Source organism: Procambarus clarkii, chromosome 10, assembly GCF_040958095.1.
Source record: "Procambarus clarkii isolate CNS0578487 chromosome 10, FALCON_Pclarkii_2.0, whole genome shotgun sequence".
NCBI lineage: Eukaryota > Metazoa > Arthropoda > Malacostraca > Decapoda > Cambaridae > Procambarus > Procambarus clarkii.
In genome coordinates, this window is record NC_091159.1 from 42,602,402 (window position 1) to 42,605,951 (window position 3,550).

The window sequence follows — 3,550 nt, forward strand, 5'->3', positions numbered from 1 at the left end:
TGGCATTACAACTAGGTAGCCTACACTACATTGATGTATAATCCTTAAATACCACCACCACCATCTTTCCTCTTATTATGCTAGCTACTACCACCACCACCACCATCTTCGCTTTATTATCCTAAACTACTACCACCATCACCTCCATAACAAGTACCAGCACCAGCACCACCACCATGACTATTGTCATGGTAACTAGGAGAGGTGCCCGTGGCCGCCCACCAACACAAGGGGCGCTGGGGCGGCTTCCTGCCTCATCCCCATTTCAATCAAACTCCATTAACGTCCCAGGCAATAACCCCGGCCCGCCCCCACTCTCTCCCTCAGCTAATTCATCGGTGTCTTTTGCATTTAGAATGAATCTGAGGCGGTCTAAATCGTTTCCAAATTGAGGGAATTACTTTTGTACTTGAAAGAATCCAGAAGTGACCAGACGCTTTCAAATACTGAGTCAGTTAAGTGATTACGTTTAATATGATGCAAAAGCGCAGGAGACAGCTTATATTTGGCTAAATTGAAGGAGTGGCTTTGTGTCTGAGGTGAATGGGTAAGTCAGGGAGGACAGGACTCGCCTCCAAAGGTTAGAGGGGCCTGACGGGTTAACTTTAACAGATATCAAATGGTTGTAATTGTGTGGTAGTTATAATTGTAATTGTGTGGTAGCCTCATTGAGCTGAGGCTGCGTGGATCACTTCTGCACCACGGCGACGGGTGTCAAGGTTGACAGCATGTCTTAAGGATACCCTTGAAGTCCTACTGTCATTGTCATCACTATTACCACTATCATCACCATCAATGCCACTCAGTAAATATGGAATACCAAGTCATGGGCACATTCTATGGGACATGGACTGAGGTAACTGGAAAGTGGAGTTTATTTACATTAATTGTTTATTGTTATTTTTATTATTATCAAAAATTTATTCTAATGTTTGATCATTTACTTGGTGATATTAGGAGGTGTTGAGAGGCTTCAGGTAAGCCAGACACGAGTGAAGTAGCTGGATAAGGAGTCACGATGGAGCGACAGGTTGCTACTTTCATTACGCGTGTGGGATGACTTATTTGTTCAGCCAGGCTATTGTGGCTCACTCTGCAGATTTCAAGTGTTTCATCTAAGTTTAGATTATGAATCCAAGTTAAAAATGCATTGTATGTCACTGTCAACTTAGTGTCTTCATCTTAGACTAACAATGAACTAAGATGATAATCTGAGACTAAACTATATGCCTTATATGACCTAGGCAAACCTTAATGTAAATACAATGGATGTCATTACACAATGTTTACTATGGATGTCACTCATTAATAACCTCAGGATCGACTGCTGTGTAATACTGAATGTCAAGTGAAGGCTCACATGATATGATTGAGGAATTTGTGTTCCCTTCATCCTATACTGCTGTACTGGTCTTCGTACTCCTGTTCCAATCCTCATAACTTTGCATTTGGCTGCGTTAAATTCTAGCAGCCATTTTTCAGACCACTTCTGGAGTATGTCCAAATCCTCCTGCAATTCATCACAATCTAACCCTGACCTGACTCTTTTCATTAGTTTTGCATCGTCTGCAAACTTTGATATGAAGAAACCAATTTCGTCTGTCAGGTTATTGACATATATTAGGAGTATGATGGGCCCAAGAACCGACCATTGTGGTACTCCACTCGTAACTTCTCCTCACTCTGACGTCTCTGCTCTCGCTGTAACACTTTGTTTTCTTCCTGAGAGACACTCTCAGACCCATCTTAGGACTCTTCCTGATACACAAGCCTGCTTCTCTAGTTTGATAGATTGAATAGTGGTGTTTCTGTGGGACTGTATCAAATGCCTTCTGGTAGACCAGTAATATGCAGTCTGCCCAGCTCTCTCTTTTTTTCTGTCAGATAAGATACATATATATGTGTGTATGTGTGTGTACTCACCTAGTTGTGTTTGCGGGGGTTGAGTTCTGGCTCTTTGGTCCCGCCTCTCAACCGTCAATCAACAGGTGTACAGATTCATGAGCCTATCGGGCTCTGTCATATCTACACTTAAAACTGTGTATGGAGTCAGCCTCCACCACATCACTTCCTAATGCATTCCATTTGTCAACCACTCTGACACTAAAAAAGTTCTTTCTAATATCTCTGTGGCTCATTTGGGCACTCAGTTTCCACCTGTGTCCCCTTGTGCGTGTTCCCCTTGTGTTAAATAGACTGTCTTTATCTACCCTATCAATCCCCTTCAGAATCTTGAATGTGGTGATCATGTCCCCCCTAACTCTTCTGTCTTCCAGCGAAGTGAGGTTTAATTCCCGTAGTCTCTCCTCGTAGCTCATACCTCTCAGCTCGGGTACTAGTCTGGTGGCAAACCTTTGAACCTTTTCCAGTTTAGTCTTATCCTTGACTAGATATGGACTCCATGCTGGGGCTGCATACTCCAGGATTGGCCTGACATATGTGGTATACAAAGTTCTGAATGATTCTTTACACAAGTTTCTGAATGCCGTTCGTATGTTGGCCAGCCTGGCATATGCCGCTGATGTTATCCGCTTGATATGTGCTGCAGGAGACAGGTCTGGCGTGATATCAACCCCCAAGTCTTTTGTGTGTGTGTGTGTGTGTGGGTGCGTGCGTGCGTGCATGCGTACTCCCGCGTGCGATTAACAAATTTAAGATGATTTAGTTGACATACGGAGGCCATTACAGGTGCAGCCACCACCGCCACAACACCACCACTCGCCAAGTCTCCAAACAATCCCCCACAATAGCGCGCGTGTGTATGTATATTCAGTGAGCACAGATCAGCCATGCAGTCCCTTCACCGTCACCACCAGGCGCCTCCGCCACCACCACCCACTTCCAACAACAAGGTCCCGTATAATCAGCAACTTTTGCTTGGTCCCTGCGCCTCCATCACACGACCTGACAAACACGCACCCGCCCTCTCATCGCTAGGCTCGGCCGACACCCGTTCACTTCAATTAACTTCCTGTTTTCCATTCTCCTTTGAAGACTTTCCGTACCCTCGACTAATGCAGCAGAATTTCAAGTCCTCCTTTGAAAGTCCAAGTGTAAGAAAAAATTCTTACGGGCATTTTATGCCATGGGAAGGGAGAAGGGGGAGCTGTGAACCCGGGTCTTGGGGACGGGTTGACGGGGAGCGGTTGTGAAGGTAATGAGGCAGGGTATACTGGCATAATTATGGGTGCACTGGCTTCCTGGTGCTGTGGCTTCCAGGTACACGGGCACCTGGTGTATAGGTAATTCGTATGGATGCATCTCATCGAACAACTCTAAGGAACAGAAGGATAGTTGCTGGATTTTTTCCCCGAGATGTTAAATATTAAATGTCGGATATGGAGAGAATGTTGCTTTTCCCTTTGAATAAACATTATCAATTAAAGGTCTAATACATCCAAAATATAAGGCCACTGATACTGAAGTAGTTAAAGATTTGTGTTGGTCTCTCTCTGTCTGTCTCTGTCTCTCTGTCTGTCTCTGTCTGTCTCTCTGTCTGTCTCTGTCTGTGTCTCTCTGTCTCTCTGTCTCTCTCTCTCTCTGTCTTTCT